General features: G+C 38.7%; 1 protein-coding gene across 2 annotated transcripts in view; it reads right to left on the bottom strand.

Moving 5' to 3' along the window:
* Afg3l2 (AFG3 like matrix AAA peptidase subunit 2) overlaps positions 1-20,713 on the bottom strand; it is a 641,759-nt gene that overhangs the window by 361,445 nt on the left and 259,601 nt on the right. The gene's annotated exons all lie outside the window — the stretch shown is intronic.

Below are 20,713 nucleotides of genomic sequence, written 5' to 3'. Positions count from 1 at the left end.
AACAAGTATTTTGCATCTACATTCACACATGAGGAGTTATTCAGGAAGGGGATGGTCGTAGGTGAAGTAAACATTGGCAGTGAGCTAGATGATTTTCTAATAACTGAGAGGAAAATGGAGGAGAAATTGTTGAGGATAAACATAAAAAAGGCACCCGGGGTGGATGGGATCTATCCAGTTATATTAAAGGAGGCAGCAAAGGAAGTAAGCAAACCCCTAGCCATAATTATGAGAGCTTCTTTGGACTCAGGGGAGGGCTCTCATAGACTGGAGATGTGCAAATGTAACCCCAATTCACAAAGGAGGATCAAAGGCTGACACAAGTAACTATAGACCTGTTAGTTTAACTTCGGTTCCAGGAAAATTAATGGCGCATTGCTTCAAGAAGCACTGCAGGATCATCTAGACAAGAATTCAGTTATAGCTCAGACACAGCATGGTTTTGTTAAGGGGATGTCTTGCCTGACCAATTTGATTGAATACTATGATGCAGTCACAAAAGAACTGGATGCAGGGAATAACTTTGATATTATATACTTGGATCTTAGAAAGGCATTTGATACTGTTGCACATGGAAGACTGCTGCACAAATTGGAGCAGTGTGCCATTGGAGGCAAATTGCTCCAGGTTGAGTGGCAGAAGACAGAGAGTGGTAATCAATGGACACTGCTCAATGTGGACTAATGTTATTAGTGGAGTTCCTCAGGGTTCGGTGTTGGGTCCATTGTTGTTTTCTGTATTTATAAATGATATTGATGATGGTATATCAAGCTTAATGTCCAAGTTTGCAGACGATACAAAGGTTGGCAGGGTTGTTGAGGATACTACTGATGCTATGCTGCTGCAACAGGATCTGGAAAGGTTGAGCAGATGGGCTGAGAGGTGGCAAATGAAGTTTAACATTGACAAATGTAAAGTACTACATATGGGAAACAGCAACCCCAGAGCAACGTATCAACTCTGTGGTACTGCACTGACAGTGGTAGAGAATTAAAAGGACCTGGGGGTAATTGTGCAGGCAGATATGAAGTTCTCTGAGCAGTGCAGACAAGCTGCAAGAGTAGCTCACGGTGTCTTGTCAATGATATACAGGAATTTTTCTAGCAGGGACAGGGATGTGATTATTCCCTTGTATAAGGCATTGGTCAGGCCACACCTTGAGTACTGTATACAGGTCTGGAGGCCTCATTTCAAGAAGGCTGTAGAGCTGCTGGAACGAGTACAGAGAAGGGTAACAAGATTAGTGAATGGAACAAAGGGTTGCTCTTATGAAGAAAGGCTTAAGTTTTGCAAATTACAGAGTCTGGAGACTAGGCATTGGCGAGGTGACCTGATAGAGGTGTATAAGGCTTTGAATGGCTTGAGCATGCGCAATGCCGATGGGATTCTTCCTCTTGCTCAAAATAATCACCTGAGAGGGCATAAATTCAAATTGAGGAAGGACGGATGTCGGATAGATGTGCGGAAATTTGCCTTTAGCCAGCGGGCAGTTGGTTTCTGGAATAGACTTCCATCACTTGTTATTGAAGTTGATAGCCTAAACAAATTTAAGGCTCAGCTGGACAGGTATTTCGAACGAACGGAGGGGAGAAATGGGAGTAGTGGTTGTGTTTTTTTTTTTTTTTTTTTTTTTGGCTGATGCTGAATAAGCTTGCTTTCTTGCATCATATGCCTCTACTAATGCTAATGCTAATCCATTCACGGCATGATACACCTCAATCAGATCGCCTTGTAAATTTCAAGGCGCTGCAATTTGCAGAACTTTAGGTCTTTCTTCGTAAGAGCACCACTTTGTTTTTCTCACAGTCTTGTTGTCCTTCTTTGTACTCGTTCTAGCAACTATACTTCAACCATCATTCCTAAAATGAGGTTTCCAGACCTGTATGCAGTACTCAAGGTGTAGCCTAACCATTGCCTTATACAAGGGAATAATCACTTTATCCCAGGTTGCAAAATTACTGTATATCATTGATAATACCCCATGACCTACTCAGGGAGCCTGTCTGCACTGCTCACAAAATTGCATATCTGACTGCACAATTACTGCCAGGTCTCTTTCATTCTCCACTATCCTGAGTGTAACACCACTCAGATGGAACATTTCTCTCGGTATTCTGCATATGGGTTACTGCTACGCATATGCAGAATTTTGCATTTGTCAATGTTAAACTTTGGATGCCACTACTCAGCCCATCTGCCTAAATTCTCCAATCCTGCTACAGCAGCATATTGTCATTACTGTTATTAACAACCCTGCCAACCTTTGGATCATCTGAAAATTTTGACGTTAAGTTTGATATATCTTCATCAATAGAATTGATAAATACCGAAAACAACAATTGGCCCAAAACTGAACCCTGGGGAACTCCACTAAACATTAGTCCATGAAATGCAGTATCCACTGATAACCACTCTGTCTTGCCCCAACTAAACCATCCTTTTATCCATTGTAGCAACTCCCCTTAATGAAATACAGTAAACCATCGCTATTCGCAGTTTCGCAATCGCTGATTTAATATAAAAATGAAACCTAAAAAAATGTGAATTTTAAAGCGCCGTGAATATTTTTCCCCATAAAAAAACATCGGCGTGGCTAAAATTATCTTTCCCGGTCAAAACAGCGCTCAGTGGGTGGGGGGTGGGGGAGAAGGGTGACAAAATCGGGAGCGTGGATGTTTCTCACTAATCCTTGTTCAGTATGTGTTATGCGCTTGTCATGGAAGGTTTTGTCGGTTGCTTTTAATTTATGCTTATAAATTGAATAAATTTATCAATTTATAAATTGATATGCTTACAAAAGTGATAAATCTATCGTTTCGCAGTGTAAAACAGACTTTTTCGAGTGTGTTAGCGGAAGAAAGTGACTTTATTGTGGACAAGTTTTTTCTACGTACAAAAATATGGCTACAAATAACAAGAGAAATGTGAAAATATCAAAGAAGGTGATGACATTAGGGAATAAAATTGAGTTATTAGAAAAAAATTTCTAATCGTGAAAGTGTCTCCTCAGTGGCAAAACATTACAAAAATCAATGAGTCAACGGTATGATCAATCAAAAAATCTGAAGTAAAAATCCACCGTAGTGTCCGTGAAAACGCGCTAATTGCTTCAAAAATTTATTTGCTCTGTCTGTAACTCATGATGTTAAAATAGAAAAAATGGAAAAGGCTTTAAATCTGTGGATAGAAGACCGAACTCAAAATAAAATTCCGTTAAGTTCACTCATCATTCGTGAAAAGGCAAAACTCCTTCATCAACACTTTAGCGAAACTGGTGATAGCACTGGCGGAATAAGTTTCCTTGCTAGCAAAGGCACTGGTTTGAAAGATTTGTTTGAAATTTCTAATAAATATTACATTTAATATTAAATTGTTTCTTATTTTCAATTTGATGCCATATGCTTGCAATTAACTATGTACTGTCTATGTACATAGTCATATTTATGAAGATACATATAATACATACATAGACAAAATTTTAGACTAGTTTTTCTTATACATTTCATACTTTGGAACGGAACCCCTTTATTACTATGGGAGCCATAACTCAGTATGCGTGTTTTCTGTATTCGCGACATTTCTCAGGAACTTAACCCCCGCAAATAGCGGGAGTTTACTGTACTGCTCTAATTTGTACAGTGAAACGGTATCAAAAGCTTTCCTGAAATCTAAGTATTTGATATCAAAATTATTTTTGCATCCAGTTCCTTTGTGTCCACATCATAGTATTCAACCAAATTGGTCAGACAAGACTTCCCCTTAGCAAACCCATTCGGTGTCTGAACTATTACTGCAGTCTTGTCTAGATGATCTTGCAATGCTGCTTTAATCAGTGACTCCATTATTCTCCCTGGAACAGTAGTCAAACTAACAGGTCTGAAATTACTCATGTCACCCTATGACCCCCCCCCCTCCACTTTTATGAAAAACCCAAACATGAGAGGTATTAGAACCTATAGTGCTTAGTACCGTGCTTGGGTTGGAGGTTGAGAAGACGAAAGAAGATACTTGTTGACATTAGACTCGAACTTCTGTAGACTAATTTTCAGGAAATACATGTGAAGGAAAGTTGTTCCAGAAAATGGTAGATGAATGAATAAATGATTAAGATGAAAAGTTGGTTCGGTGAGTTTGAAGTTGGATAGTAAATGGATGTTGGGTGGTGGCAACATGTGTTCGGACTATTTTGAAAGAGAGAACAGGAATTATAGAAGCCAATTCAGAAGAACAGTGCCCATGGAAGTATCTGTAGAAAAGGCATGAAGCAGAAATAGAACATCTATGAGACAAAAGGTGGAGAGACTCTGTTAGACAGGAGTCATTAATTATCCTAACTGCCCTGTTCTGAATGCTGTTTGGAAGAAAAGTAATGCTGAGAGCAAAAGAGAAAAACAAGTTTTTTAGATGCAGAGGAAGCAATACTTGTAATGTGCTTGTGCCAAGAGAGATTAGAAGTCAGGGTAATCCCCAAAGAGATATCATTTTGCCTAGAAATTGGAGTGTCACCAAAGAGAAGCATAGGAGCAGAAGAATCCTTTTTTAAGAGATATAAGACAAGACTGAGTTGTTTTAGAAGGATTAAAATCAACTAAGCTGTCTTGGCCCAACTGGAGAATTACCTGGAGAATGGAATTTAATGAATTGGTAGCAGATATTCGAGAAGTTAAAGCTGATTGAGCAGGGCAAGTATTTTCAAAATGGAAAGTGGCATGCAATGTGCTATCATCGTCAAAACTCTGGATAGGATTTCCAGTCAAGTAAGAAGGTCATTTACATAAAAGAGGAAAACAGTGGGGGACAGAACTGAACCTTGCGGAACACTAGTATTAGTGGAGAAGTAAGAGGACAGAGAGCCATCTACCATCACCCTCAGTGAGTGATCAGAGAGAAAACTGGATAACCAATTACAAAAAACAGTTGGCAAACATAAGATGGAAGCATGTTTAGAAGACCTTTATGCCAAACGTGATCGAAAGCTTTTGAGATGTCAAAAGCAAGTGCTTGTGCTTCACCAAACTTTTCCATTGAATTTGTCCATATAGAGGTAACATAAGCCAGAATATCACCAGTGGATCAACACTGACAGAATCAATACTGGCGATCGTTGATCAGACGGAAGGTTTCAAGGTAGTTTAAACGTTGGTGGTTAATTGATTTCTCCATTACTTTATAAAGAGTAGAAGTAATTGCAATGGGACGCTAATTCGATAGTAGAAACTTGTCACCCTTTTTAGGAACTGGCTGGATATGAGCAAATTTCCAAGCAGAATGAAAAACACCTTTGGAATAAGAAGTGAAAAAAAGCGGCAAAGAACAGGAGTAAGTTCAGGAGCACAGGTTTTGAGAATAAGTGAGGAATTCAAAAGTACATCACCAAGGGTGTCAAGACTAATACTCAAGATTTCTAAGAGGTACACGCTAAAGATTATAATGATTTATGCACCAACATCGAGCCAAAATGATGAAGAGGTTGAAGAAATGTACACCAAAATTGAGTTTTCTAGATGAGCAGAAAACCCACTACACTATTATTATGGAGGACTTCAATGCTAAAGTTGGAAAAAGGCAAAACAGCGCAGAAAGAGGAACTATAGGAAATTTTGGAATTGGTGAAAGAAATAAGAGGTGAAACACTTGTGCAATTTGCAGAATCTCAAGGACTGTCAGTAATGAACACTTTTTTCAAGAAAAGGGTGAACAGAAAGTGGACACGGAAGAGTCCAAATGGATTAACAACTAATGAAATCGGCTTCATCCTCACTAACAGAAGATATATTGTGAATCATGTTACCGTCCTGAATAAGGTAAATGTTGGAAGTGATCACAGAATGGTAAGATGTACACTTGATACAGATGTAGGAAAGGAAAGGAAAAAAAAACTGACTCAAGTAAATAATACAAAGGTCTTTGAGATAACAGAGGTGGAGAAAAAGCAGTATGTACTGGAACTTAAGAACAAGTTTGAGCTTCTACACTGCTCAGGACCAAGATATCAACGAAGAATAATACAACTTTCTGAAAGTGATAAAGCCCAAGAAACCTATAGGGAAAAAGAAATCCAAAGAAGAAAAAATTAGTCAAGAAACACTTGTCATGATGAACCAAATATGACAAATGAAGAGCAAGAAAAACACTGACAGGGAGAAAATTGAGAATACTGAGTTAGGCAAAGCCATTAGAAAGAGACACAAAGAGGACATAAGAAGATTTAGCACAAGAAAAGTAGAACAAGCATTAAGGGAAAACAAAGGATTTAAATCAGCAGCCATGAGCAGTAATACAGAAAGACAAATGATACTGAAACTGAAGAATAGCGATGGTGTACTTATAAACAGCAGAGAAGGCATAATTCAAATAGCAGAAGACTACTATAGAGAATTATACAAAGGGTACTAGGAAAGTTTTGCAATATGACGCAACAATGAATCACAGAAAGCTGCTTGTTGCTGCATGCTGAGACATGTTCATACGTGCATAGTAGCTGCAGCGCCAAGTCGATGGGCTCAGTTATTCATTAGTAGTGAGAGTGTAAAGTGCTTGCGATGGCATCGTGGTCACAAAATGAGATAAGGTCAGTTTTGCTGTATAATTTCGTGCGTGGTTTAACCATAGACCAGTGCTTAGAAGAAATGACTCTTGCACTAGATGATGATTGTCCACATCGTACAACGATATTCAGGTGGTATAGAGAATTCCAAAGGGGAAATTTCACTCTGGAGGATTCTGAGAGGCCACGAACGTCAGTTACGGAGGAAAACGTTACTGCTGTGAGGAAAATGCTTGACGAAAACAGGCGAGTGACCTACCAACAGATAGAGGATACTTTGGGCCTAAATGCACCAGCAATTCGTTCGATTCTGCAAGATCATTTGCACGTGAAGAAACTTTGTTTTCTCTGGGTGCCGCATCAACTGACTGAAGAGCAGATGACACGATGTGTGACTTGGTGCCGGGAGATGTTAAAAAAGTTTGATAAGGGACAATCTCAGTATGTGAACAACATCGTGACAGGTGACGAGACTTGGCTGTACTATTACGATATGCCGACCAAGGCTCAAAACAAAGTTTGGGTCTTTGATGATGACGACACACCCGTAATTGTCAGAAAATCCCGATCTGTAAAGAAGGAAATGGTAGCTGTATTTTTCAAATCGAGTGGAATTGTGGAACGTGTCGTTTTGGACACGCAGAAGACAGTCACAGCTAAGTGGTATACTGAACAATGCCTGCCTAAAGTCATTGGATCTATGAAGAACCTGCGGCCAAAGTCAAGAATGGACACCTGGTACCTCCATCACGATAATGCTGCAGCTCACCGCGCCAAAGCCTGCACCGAATATTTGACCACGACAGGACTGAAACTTCTCGAGCACCCTCCCTACAGTCTAGACCTTGCTCCCTGCGACTTTGCACTGTTACCGCATGTGAAAATGAAGCTAAAAGGGAGGCGGTTTTCCAGTGATGAGGACCTTCTACGGGCTTGGGACAACGAGTGTGCTTTACTCCCTAGTGAAACTTGGCAGAACTGGTTTAAAGATTGGTTTCGGAGGATGGAGAGGTGTATTGAATGTAGAGGAAATTACTTTGAAAAAATTAAATAAACAAAGCTGTATTGCAAAACTTTCCTAGTACCCTTTGTACAAGGAGCGAGGGAATGATGCCAGCAGTGGGGAAGTTGGATTGCAAAGTAGCAACACATATGACATACCCGATATTCTTCCTGATTAGGTAGAACATGCATTGAAGAAAATGAAGAATCAGAAAGCCCCGGGGGAAGATGAAGTTACTGTAAAGTTGTTAAAATTGGGAGGAAGAGACATAACACAAAAACTTGCAAGGCTCTTCACAAAGTGCTTTAGAAAAGGTGTGATGCCTAAGCAGTGGAATAATGCAATCATAGTTTTGCTGCATAAAAAAGGAGGTAAATCAGAAATTATAGACCAATTAGCTTGTTATCCCACATCTACAAGTTGTTCACAAGGGTCATTAATAACAGATTAGAAAGAATACTTGATGAGAATTAACCGAAAGAGCAAGCTGGCTTTAGGACAGGATTCTCAACTATGGATCACCTTCACGTAATATCACAGCTAATGGAGAAAGCAAATGAATATAAAACACCATTATGCCTGGCATTTGTGGATTATGGAAAGGCATTTGACTCCATACAGCATAAGGCAATGTTTCGGGCACTGGAAAGACAAGGCATAGATACCTATTATGATTTTGAAGAAAATATGAGAGTGCTACCTCCTTTATTAGACTAGACAAAGACAGCAGGAATTTTAAAATGGAGAAAGGAGTTCAACAAGGAGACAAAATATCTCCGAAGCTGTTTACTGCTGCCCTTGAGGAAGCTTTCAGAAGATTAGACTGGTCGTAGAAAGGAGTCAATGTGAATGGAGAGTACCTAAACCATTTACGATTTGCAGATGACATTGTGGTCATAAGCCACGATCCCAAAGAATTAGAGGAAAATCTTAATCAGTTATGCACAGTTAGTAAGGATTTTGGACTAAAGATGAATATGGCTAAAACAAAAGTATTGATGAACAAGTATGCCACAGAAAGGGAAATAATGATTGAAGGAGCAGTAATTGAAAAGGAGGAGTCATATTCTTATCTGGGACAAGTTATTAGTTGTAATAATGATAAATGGCTGGAAGTCAAGAGAAGAATAAATTTTGGATGGATAGCATTCAGGAAATATAGTCACATACTGAAGTCCAATATCCCAGTTTGTCTGAAACGTAAAATAATGAACCAATGTATACTCCCCACCATGACTTATGGAAGTGAAACTTGGGCACTCACCAAAAGAACAGAAGAGAAGCTGAGAACTACACAGCGAAGAATGGAACGAATTATATTGGGAATCAGACCATTAGATAAGAAGAGAAACACATGGATTAGGCAGCAAACTCAAGTAAAGGACATTCTTATCAAAACTAAAGAACTAAAATGGTCTTGGGCAGGACACATAGCTCGAAGACATGATGACAGATGCACTAAGAAAATAACAGACTGGTACCCAAGAGGAGCTAGAAGAAAACCTGGAAGACAAAGGCGGAGATGGATAGATAAAATTCATGAGTTTGTGGGTAGTAAATGGATGGCCAGAGCTCAAAACAGATGGAACTGGAAAGTTGCTGGAGAGGCCTTCATCCTGCAGTGGATTGAAAATGGCTGATGAGGATGATGATGATGAAGAAATACCATTGGGACCTGGAACTTTCTTAGCATCGAGATTCGTCAAAATCCTTCTGACAACCTTTTGATGGAAGACCAGAGGAGGCATTGAATGGAGGGTGATGGTAATGGTGGGAGGTGTTTTACCAAGATCATTAATACATAAGTTGGAAGAAAAATGGGATACTAGTAGGTCCGCTTTATCCTTGGCTGAAGTGACAACCAACAGACCCATCTGGTTTTGACAGAGGTGGGAGCAGTGATAGAGCAAAAGTTGCAGCTGATAGGTTTGGCAAGAGACAAGAATGCTCGGCAACATTAGGGGAAGAAGCAAATTTTCTACCCCTAGCCTGTTCAAAATCTAGTTTGGACTGATTAATAACAGCTTTACAATTGTTGCGAGCTTTAGTGTAGGCAGAAAATGAAACTGAAGAGTTGGAAACAAGCCAATTACGATATGCAACTTTCTTTTCTTGAACAGCCTTAGCACATTTATTGGAAAACCAAGGTTTAGATAAAGGACGAGATTTTAAATTGGAGTGTGGAATAAAGGATTCCATTCCTACAAGAATAATTTCACTGACACGATCTGAGCAAAGGTTGCCATCAGAAATTTTGAAACAGTAATCCGACCAAGGAAAAGAAAGAAATAAATCTCGCAGATCATACCATTTTGCATTCTTGTAATGCCAAACAATATGAAGTTGGGAATAGCCATGAGATAAAGGCTCCACTGGAGAAGAGACAATTGCCAAATTGTGATCCGAGGTACCTAAAGGATCACTCAATTCGACCGTGTACTTAGCATTAGCATTAGCATTAGTAGAGGGATATGATGCAAGAAAGCAAGCTTATTCAGCATCAGCCAAAAAAAAACAAAAAAACACACCACTCCCATTTCACCCCTCCGTTCGTTCGAAATACCTGTCCAGTTGAGCTTTAAATTTGTTTAGGCTATCAACTTCAACAACAAGTTATGGAAGTCGGTTCCACCAACCAACCACCCGCTGGCCAAAGGCAAATTTCCGCACATCTATCCGACATCCGTCCTTCCTCAATTTGAATTTATGTCCTCTGAGGTGATTATTCTGAGCAAGATGAAGAATCCCATTGGCATTGAGCATGCTCAAACCATTCAAAGCCTTATACACCTCTATCAGATCACCTCACCGGTGCCTAGTCTCCAGACTCTGTAATTTGCAAAACTTAAGCCTTTCTTCGTAAGAGCAACCCTTTGTTCCATTCACTAATCTTGTTGCCCTTCTCTGTACCCGTTCCAGCAGCTCTACATCCTTCTTGAAATGAGGCCTCCAGACCTGTATACTCAAGATGTGGCCTAACCATTGCCTTATACAAGGGAATAATCACCTCCTTATCCCTGCTAGAAAAATTCCTATATATCATTGACAATACACCATGAGCTACTCTTGCAGCTCGTCTGCACTGCTCAGAGAACTTCATATCTGCCTGCACAACCACCCCCAGGTCCCTTTCATTCTCTACCACTGTCAGTGTAGTACCACAGAGTTGATACGTTGCTCTGGGGTTGCTGTTTCCCATATGTAGTACTTTACATTTGTCAATGTTAAACTTCATTTGCCACCTCGAAGCCCATCTGCTCAACCTTTCCAAATCCTGTTGCAGCAGCATAGTGTCAGTAGTGTCCTTGACAACCCTGCCAACCTTCGTATCGTCTGCAAACTTGGACATTAAGCCTGATATACCATCATCAATATCATTTATAAATACAGAAAACAATAAAGGCCCCAATACTGAACCCTGAGGGACTCCACTAATAACATTAGTCCACGATGAGCAGTGTCCATTGATTACCACTCTCTGTCTTCTCCCCCTCAACCACCCCTTTATCCATAGCAGCAACTTGCCTCCAATGCCACACTGCTCCAATTTGTGCAGCAGTCTTCCATGTGCAACAGTATCAAAAGCCTTTCTAAGATCCAAATATATAATATCAAAGTTATTCCCTGCATCCAGTTCTTTTGTGACTACATCATAATATCCAATCAAATTGGTCAGGCAAGACCTGCCCTTAACAAAACCATGCTGCGTCTGAGCTATAACTGAATTCTTGTCTAGATGATCCTGCAGTGCTTCTTTAACCAGTGCCTCCATTAATTTACCTGGAACAGAAGTTAAACTAACAGGTCTATAATTACTTGTGTCAGCCTTTGATCCTCCTTTGTGAATTGGGGTTACATTTGCACATCTCCAGTCTATGGGTACCTTCCCTGAGTCCAAAGAAGCTCTCATAATTATGGCTAGGAGTTTGCTTACTTCCTTTGCTGCCTCCTTTAATATAACTGGATAGATCCCATCCACCCCAGGTGCCTTTTTTATGTTTGGAAGGTTGTTTGGAAGAAAAAGATCAAGCGTGCTGTCTGTATGGTTGGAATTGTCCTGTATTCTTGTAGGTAAATCAACAATATGTGCAAAGTCATTAGAAATTGCAAAAGCCTCAGCATCTTGACCAGCTGGGTCAGTGTGACTAGAAAATAGAAGCCAGCTGGAGTTGTGAACATTAAAATCACCAAGGAAAATTACCTCACTGTTAGAAAAGTTGGACTGGAGAAGTCAAGTTGCACACAGCTCCAATGATTAGTGGAGTTGGGAGAACAGTAGAGACAACAGATGAATTTCACCCAATGAGGTAGAGAGATTTTAAGCAAGAGAAGGTCGAAAAGAGGAGATTCCAAATTACCAAGTGACTGATAGGGAATATCGGAACGGACATATGCGCAAGTACCACCTTTGAGGTGAAAGGAATCATACAGCTAATAGTTTGGGCAACTGAAATGAGCAGTAGTTGAATCAACTGATAACTGAGATTCTGTCAGAAAAAGTACATGGGGCAGACTGCAAGTGGAAATGGACATTGTTGAGATTAGAACTGAGACCACATATATTTGTGAAATGAACTAGGAACTGTTTGGGAGGTTTAGATCTTTTCGCAGGTAAGCTTACCCTATTAGTTTGACAATTCATGGTGTAATGAATAGTAAGAAAAATTGTGTGTGTGTGTGGGGGGGGGGAGACATGCTGTATGAACTACTGAAATTTTTGGATATGGTGTATATTCTTACACATGGTAAGAATATATACCATATTCTTACCATGTGTAAGATCTCTGTATATTCTTACACATGGTAAGAATATACAGAGATCCTTGACACAACGTGGCCTCGACAATGCTCCCCATATACACACTACTCTGACTCCCTACAGCGACTATCTGGTAGAGTAGAGGTAGCAAGATTATATACTAGCAGATCCGGACGCCTCCTAAAGAGTTACCAATAGGTTCAGTCCAGTGTACTAACTAGAGGCCTGTCTGTGAACACCGTTTTAGAGCTGTACCCTTGAAATGTATGGAAGATTGGATCGCGCTACGATGTTCATCACAACCTCAGAAGTCATCAGTCATAGTGTACTGATGGTAGAGATGGGGAAGGGTTGACCAGAAATTAGCTCTAGAGACTAAAGATGGGTTCCACCACTTCAAGACTCCAATAAGCAAAGTGGTAGTATTGCACCGTTGATGAGAGTCATCTACCACCTAGTATTGCCTGGTAACACAAAGGGGCGGCATTCTTCCATGTCGTGTAGGCGACACACCTCGACCTCTGCTTACATTGGTTCATACCTGGGTGGTCACCCAGCGTGCTTGTGCATGGAGGTTTTACTCAGGTCTACTAACAGTCCCACCATTGTAAAGGTGCAAGCGAGGATTTGACTGTCACAGACTGTCTGGACTTTGCCGAAATTGGATATACTTGACTTGAATGTCACCCGAATATCAGTTCCATCAGCGTTTTAGACTTCCAGGTAGCAAGTACAGCTTGTCTGGCATTCTGAGAGAATGTTTCTCAGAATTCTCCCCTTGTGAATTGGAGATACTTTTGCCACCCCGGGGTCCAAGGATGCCCTCATAATTATGGCTAAGGGTTTGCTTACTTCCTTTCCTACCTCTATTATAACTGGATAGATCCCATCCACCATAGGTGCCTTTCTTATGTTTAACTTCAACAATTTTTCCTCTACTTTGCTCTCCATTATTACAAAATCATTTAACTCCCTCGGAGAGTTGATTAAATCTGGCCCTCTACTCCTTGAATAACTTTCAAGTGTGAATGTAGATGCAAAAAATACTCATTTAGTTTGGCAGCTATCTGAGAATGAACATCTACAGTCAAACCATTGATATCAAGTGGACCAATCTTATTCATCCTCTTCCTTTTAGAGTTTATATAAGTAAAGAAGACTTTGCATCCTTTGCCCAAGATTTATCATAATCTGACTTTGCTTGCCAAACCCCTTTGTGACTTGGGTACAGACTAGCTTATGGTGTCGGACGACACGGAAGCCTATCTACCATAGGCTTCCGTGTCGCCTGATACTTTATATGCATGGCATTCGTTTTTCTTCTCCGCCACAAGTCTCATTAGTTCATCTGAAAGAGTATTTCAGATGAACTAATGAGAAAGAGTATTTCCTAGTTGGAACAAAAAGCATAGTAGCTTGAAAGCTTACTTGGCTGAATGCTTCCCATTTAGAATTTGTTGTTGGTAACATAATCATATTCTGTATAGTGGATACAGAATTTAAAAAATCTTAGACGACTGTAGTCAACTGTATGAAAGCAAAATCCCTTTCCTTAATCCCTGATAGTAGTTACATTTTTAACTAAATCCTACATCAGTATACCGTGAAGAATGCCACTTAGTGGTTCTTTTATCTGTAAATTCTTAATTTGATAATAGAGAGCTATTAAATGCTCGGTAATTCCTATATTCTATTATATTATGAAAACAACAGGGATTACCTTTATTTTGATATAGGATGCTTCTTTTCCAACCAGCTTTCCTTGTCCAATGCACTAACGATTCATTGTGGAGGTGATATAAATTTTACAAAAAATGTGGGGCATCCTCCTCACTGTCAAAACAGTAGTGTTCAGACCCCATTCTCAATATTGAGCGTTCAACCCAACTTCTGTCTTCGAAGACCATACCATTGCCTAGGTATGGTCTTCGAAGACAGAATATGGCGCGATTCTTCTCTTCATTCCTGTTGATTGACATTAAAATTAAAATTTAGGGGTCTAAAAAGCTTAATGAATAAGGGGCGATTATTCTCTTCATAAGGAATGAAGAGAATAATCGCCCCTTATTCATTAAGCTTTTTAGACCTTCAAAAATTAATTTTAATGTCAATCTACAGAATGGTTCCCTTGCTGGCAACGGTATGGTGTTCATTGAGCGCTCAATATTGAGAATGAGGAGACAAAATACTACTGTTCTGACAGTGAGGAGGATGCCCTATATTTTTTGTAAAATTTATATTGCCCCTACAATGAATTTTTAGCGCGTTGGACCAGGAGAGTTCGTTGGAAAAGAATCATCCTATATCAAAATAAAGGTAATCTCTGTTGGTTTCATAATAGTGAATTCTTAATGCATGAATAATCACTGCTGATAATCAGATCAAGAGTGTTACTTCCTCTGGTTGTCTCTCTAACATGCTTCTATGTTGGTATCACTGTCTTCAAATAATGCAAGTCTTCAATGCCATTATGGGCATTACTAATTTATCTTTTCTTGAAAGACTATATTATTTCACCACTTATATTTCTCCAAGATTCCTTAACCCATTCACACTCTTGTGCGATGGTGGGTCTCTTCACTGTTCCTGTGGGTGTGAGGTCATGATCGGGTTCTCTCATATTGCTTACATGGCTTGTTTATGGACATATCCAAAGGCTGCAATTGGCTTGTCAGTCCACCAGGAATGACAACTACCTGTGTATTCAATTCCCTCACCCTCTTTTTAATGACTTCATTTCTATGGACTCTGAAGGGGTCCCAAGTAAGAGATGGTTTCCTCTTCTCATATTTTTCCCATATCTTTTGGAGCCATAAATTCATTCCAGAATCAAACATCCATCCTTTTGGATGAACATGAACAAATACACCTGGAAATTTTTTTCCTTAGGTGGAGTTTTTCTTTTAAATATTAAAAATGGTGGAAGTTTTGTGCCATCAGCACAGCAGGCCAAAACTGCTGTGTAATGTGTTTTACTCATGCCTCGTGGTTTTTACTGACACCATTTTAGACCCTTTGATATTCACAGTTTCGTTGTATGGTGCATTAAAAGTTAGTGGGACCGTGTCCATATTTCCTATTTGTCCAAGTTCAAAAGAAGTTCATTTTCATGCTTTTATTACAAATTTATGGAATCCAAGTATTTTTTTTTTCATAATCTGCTGGCAATTTTCGTGCAATTTATGTTTTCGTATGCATTGATAAACCATGACGTTGCATCAATTGGTAACACAAACCTTCTGTTCCAGAAAAATTCAGAATTCCTTGTCCTTCTGCTAATATCCTGGATTTATTTATTTATTTATTATTATTTTTTTATGTGAACCTCAAACACAAGAGGTCTTAGAACCTATAGTACTTAGTACCGTGCTAGGGTTGGAGGTTGAGAAAACGAAAGAAGATATTTGTTGACATTGGACTTGAACTTCTGTAGATTGTAATTTTCAGGAAATACGTATGAAGGAAGGTTGTTCCAGAAAACGGCAGTTGAATGAATAAATGAGGAAGATGAAAAGTTGGTTCTGTGGGTTTGAAGTTGGACAGTAAATGGATGTTGGCTGGTGGCGGCACGTATTCGGACTGTTTTGAAACAGAGAGCGGGAATTATAGAAGCCAATTCAGAAGAACAGTGCCCATGGAAGTATCTGTAGAAGAGGCATGCAGCAGAAACAGTACGTCTATGAGAAAGCGGGTGGAGAGACTCTGTTAGAGATGATTCATTAATTAATCTAACTGCCCTCTTCTGAATGGAATCAAGAAGCCTAAGAGAGGTTTTAGGGGCACCACCCCAGATGTGGGAACAATATTCCATGGGAGGGCAGATTTGCGATTTATACAGAGTGAGCAGCTATTTGGAAGAAAAGTAACGCCAAGAGTGAAAGAGAAAACCAAGTTTTTTAGATGCAGAGGAAGCAATATTTGCAATGTGCTTGTGCCAAGAGAGATTAGAAATCAGGGTAATCCCCAAAAGAGATATCATTTTGCCTAGAAATTGGAGTGTCACTAAAGATAAGCATAGGAGCAGAAGAATCCTTTTTGCGAGATATAAGACAAGACTGAGTTTTAGAAGGGTTGAAATCAACTAAGTTGTCTTTGCCCCACTGGAGAATTACCTGAAGATCGGCATTTAAGGAATTGATAGCAGATTTTAGAGAAGTTGAAGCTGATTGAGCAGGACAAGGTTTCTCAAAATGGAAAGTGGAATGCAATGTGCTATCGTTGGCTAAACGATTATGCATAATCGTTTTGGTAGATTTGATTTGGAATTTTGTGGCGCAAAAACAGCAAGGTTATAGTGCACCATTAAAAGGTGAAAATTGAAGTCACATGAGGTTTGTAACCTTTTAAAAAGGTTACTTTGTCAAAAGTGTGTATATATATATATATATAATTCATTTCAATAACTGCCCACTTATTTACATCTTCTAGTTCTGGTCAATGTGGTGGGACGACAAATGTTATGTTTACCTTTTTTCTTAGCAGCTTAAGTTCTTTTTCTTTCTTCCACCAGACACATAATTTTTTCTGTTTGTGGTGGGCCCAAAAAAACCTTTCCGTAGCTCTGTTACCGTGTTTTTTAGCGTAATCTATTACATTTAGTTTATTTCCGATGGTTTAACTCAACCTCTTTTCTCCTGCAGCCATTTTCTGAGTGTAAAAACTTGAAAATAATGTCAAACACCAAGATTAAACAATATTGTTACAAAACAAGGTTCTCATTAAAAGAAACTGGTATACAATTAACACTGTTCTTTATCTTATTTCAGTCATCCACAATTAAAGTAAACTACCGTACACAGAAACACACTCAACATCATGAAAGCCATCACGGAACTAGCTTTCCTGCCGGTCATGCTACCATTTAAAGGATCGGCAAACTATTAAGAAACCTGGGGAAGAATCTTGAAGCTTCCATCACCTTCTACGCTTTTTCCTGCGTTCCCTGGCTTTTGAAACTTCCTGTAACTGATTACAAACAACTCTGCAAGTCCTACCCTAGTGTGTCCTGTTAACCTTCAGAAAGAGATGAGGGAGGGCTCACTTCCGCATATAGGATGCAGGGTGATTTATCAAGGCATTTTTTGGGAAAAAAAGTGGTTCTCATATGCCATCAAATACGGTAAATGTAAGAATACACTTGGTATAGCCAGAGCAAGCTAGAAAAATTTACAACTCTGTCACAGTTTTATTGCTGATATACTAATGAGACTTGTGGCAGAGAAGAAAAATGCATGGGACACACATAAATTATCGGGCGACACAGAAGCCTATGGTAGATATAAGCTAGTCTGTAATCAAGTCACAAAGGAAGTTAGGCAGACGAAGACAGATTACAAGAAATCTTTGGCAAAGGATGCTAAGAAATACAGCAAGGATTTCTTTACTTATATAAACTCTAAAAGGAAGAGGTTGAATCTAATTAGTCCCCTTGATATCGATGGTTCAACTGTTGATGATCCTGCTCAGACAGCAAACGAACTGAATGAGTATTTTGCATCTACATTCACACATGACAAGTTAAGGATTAAAAATGCCAGAAGGTTATCAAATTGAAGGCGAGTGCTTAATGATTTTATAAATGACTGACAGCAAAGTGGAGGAGAAATTGAAGTTAAACATAAGAAAGGCACCTAGTACGAATGGGATCTATCCAGTTATGTTAAAGGAGGCAGCAAGGAAAGTAAGCGAACCCTTAGCCATAATTATGAGAGCATCCTTGGGCTCAGGGGAGGTCCCCACGAACTGGAGATTTTATTATTATTATTATTATTAATAGCCATATGGTGCAAGAAAGCCTGAGGCTTATGCTGCACCAGGATAAAAAAAAATTCCCGAGTTACCCTGAGAGAGAGAGAGTCAAAAGAAGAAGGGAATCACCAAGAAAGAGAAGAATGATGATATCCAGCTCAGGACCCTGGGTGTACCAAGCCCATACTCACCAGATGTGAGCCCCCGGGGTTAATATGTGCGAATGTATCCCCAATTCACAAAGGGGGATCAAAGGGTGACATGAGTAATTATAGGCCAGTTAGTTTAACTTCTGTTCGGGGTAAAATAATGGTTTGGTTTGGAATTTTCTGGCACAAAAACATCAAGGATATAGTGCGCCAAGGGTAAAATAATGGAGTAACTGGTTAAAAATGCATTGCAGGACCATCTAGACAAGACTGCAACGATAATTCAGACGCAGCATGGGTTTGTTAAGGGAAAGTCTTGTCTGACAAATTTGATTGGATATTATGATGTGGTTACAAAGGAACTGGATGCAAAAAATAATTTTTATATCATATACTTGGATTTCAGGAAAACCTTTGACACTGTTGCACATGGAAGACTACTGTACAAATTGGAGCAGAATGGTATTAAGGGTAAGTTGCTACAATGGATAAAAGGATGGTTAAGTGGGAGGAGACAGAGGGTGGTAATCAATGGGCGCTGCTCTTCATGGACTAACATTATTAGTGGAGTCCCACAGTGTTTGGTGTTGGGTCCACTGTTGCTTTGTATACAGGCAGTTCTTGCTTTATGAGCTCGTGGGTTTCCGAGTTTTTTTTCCCCCGAGTATCAACAAAATCGAAAATATGAACATTAATTGTAAAAAAATGAATGTGAAACATTGATAAATACCGCATTCCAAACCAAGTGCATAGCTATACAATTCAGTGTATCCCACTTTATGATATTAATCAATTCGAGAGACACCATCGTATCGTTAAAATACCGCAAAGTGAACCCAATAATGCACTGTTTTTGGTAATTCATTTCAAAATCTCGGAAATTGAAATTTTCGCTGTACAACTAAGCTTTATCTCTCAAAAGTGTCATTTTTAAGGTCACGAGTGTGACCTTAAGGCCATATAAGAGGTCATGATTGTGGTTTGTAAATTGTATTAGTTACCAAATCATTAAAATGCACTAGATTTTCATCATTATAATATGTTCCATTACAATAATCAATTTTAAATGCCTTTGCGATATTTTTCTAAAACATTTCTGGAGGTCACTACCACAAAACAATAAAAACAATTTGCACTTTCCGGTTTATTGGGCTTTTCTGTTTATTACTGCAAGCAATTATAAGCAGGTGGTAAAGTCAATCTTCTTGCATTTGCGAAAATACAGATAGCTGGAATTGTGTGGTTTTACGTTATTATGGTGAAATGTGTTTCCCCTTTACTGAAATATTCAATCGCATAAAAAACAAATTTTTGTAAAATAATAAGAGAAGTTTCCCTCAATATAGTACGTAGAACACTTCCATATGATACTCTCCAGAAATGAAAACAAACTTACATTAGAGTAACAAAAAATTAAAAAAAAATAATTAAAAATCAATTTAACACAATAAAACTCATTTAACAAAATTAAAAATCAATTTAGCGCAATTAAAAATAAGAAATGAATTAAAAGAATTTAACAAAAAAAATTGCGAAACGATTTTCTATCCCAAAGCTGACAACACTTTGATTGTATGTCATGATCACAGGAATGAAAATTACCGAACAGGGATTATTAAATAAACTTAAATAGAGATTATGTCTTCGCGTATGCATGTAAAAGCCCACGAATCGGAGATGAGATATGGCCGACAAACATTAAGAATTTTCGGGTAATTTAATTTCTGCTGTTTCTGCAATTAATCGTCATGTATAATTATGTTGGACAATTACGTTGCTTTGGGCTCAGCAATACAAATATTAACCAGCAGATTCTTAAACAGGGGTTTATCCCCTTGCTACAATAAACCGAATTAGGGTACAAGCTAAGGATAGGATACAAAATACTACACCAACCAACAATAGTAATATCAAAAAAATACTTTATTTCTGACCCATATGTTGAATAGTGGCACAAACAGCTTAACAGATTCTTTAAAGATACCGAATTTAAAATTGTGGCCAAGCCAATATGGAAATTACATACTATACTGAACAATCGCTCAGTCCTTTCCTCATTCGCAACACAAATTAATGATCTGGTATACAACATTTCTTGCGGTGATTGCAACTCGTTTTACAAGAGTTTGACACGTTTTCCTTTGAACATTCATGTTAACCAACATGCGGCCTTAATTCATGCTTCTCATTCAACAGCATCAGAATTAGCCTTTCACGCTGTTAACAAAAAACACTTTTTATTCAACGAAGCCAAAATACTTAGTGTCCAATGACTTAATTGCAGAAACTGCAGAAATTAAATTACCCGAAAATTCTGTTAATGTTCGCCGGCCATATCTCATCTTTGATTCGTGGTCAAACGGTCGAAAAGTGTTGTCAGCTTCAAGGAAAAAATTGTTTTGCATCTTTTTTTTTTTTTGTTAAATTCTTTTAATTAATTTCTTATTTTTAATTGTGTTAATTGATTTTTAATTGTGTTAAATTGATTTTTAATTATTTTAAAAATC

Source organism: Mastigoproctus giganteus, chromosome 10 (assembly GCF_048544385.1).
Source record: "Mastigoproctus giganteus isolate SK-2022 chromosome 10, ASM4854438v1, whole genome shotgun sequence".
Lineage (NCBI taxonomy): Eukaryota > Metazoa > Arthropoda > Arachnida > Uropygi > Thelyphonidae > Mastigoproctus > Mastigoproctus giganteus.
The sequence above is the reverse complement of the archived record's forward strand: the minus strand, read 5'-3'. Positions and strand labels throughout refer to the sequence as shown.